We start from the raw sequence: 424 nt of genomic DNA, 5'->3' as shown, positions 1-424 counted from the left end.
GAACAATAGTAATTGCATTAATACTCGAGGTACAGCATAGCTCCACACCTTAATCTATGGTGTGTAGAAACTCCACCGTTGAAAATACATAAGAACAAGGTCTAGGCATGGCCGAATGGCCAGCCTCCCAAGGTGATCAAAAGATCTAAAGAAAAAGGTTCCAAAGATCAGATGATTATTCTACAATAGTAAAAGGTCCTACTTATAAAAAAACTAGTAGCCTAAGGTGTACAAAGATGAGTAAATGACATAAAAATCCACTTCCGGGCCCACTTGGTGTGTACTTGGGCTGAGCAATGAAGCATTTTCGTGTAGAGACTTGTCTTGGAGTTAAACGCCAGCTTTTATGCCAGTTTGGGCGTTTAACTCCCAATTAGGTGCCAGTTCCGGCGTTTAACGCTGGAATTTCTGTAGGTGACTTTGG

This window comes from Arachis duranensis, unplaced genomic scaffold (genome assembly GCF_000817695.3).
Source record: "Arachis duranensis cultivar V14167 unplaced genomic scaffold, aradu.V14167.gnm2.J7QH unplaced_Scaffold_58495, whole genome shotgun sequence".
Classification (NCBI taxonomy): Eukaryota; Viridiplantae; Streptophyta; class Magnoliopsida; order Fabales; family Fabaceae; genus Arachis; species Arachis duranensis.
This window is presented reverse-complemented; position numbering follows the sequence as displayed.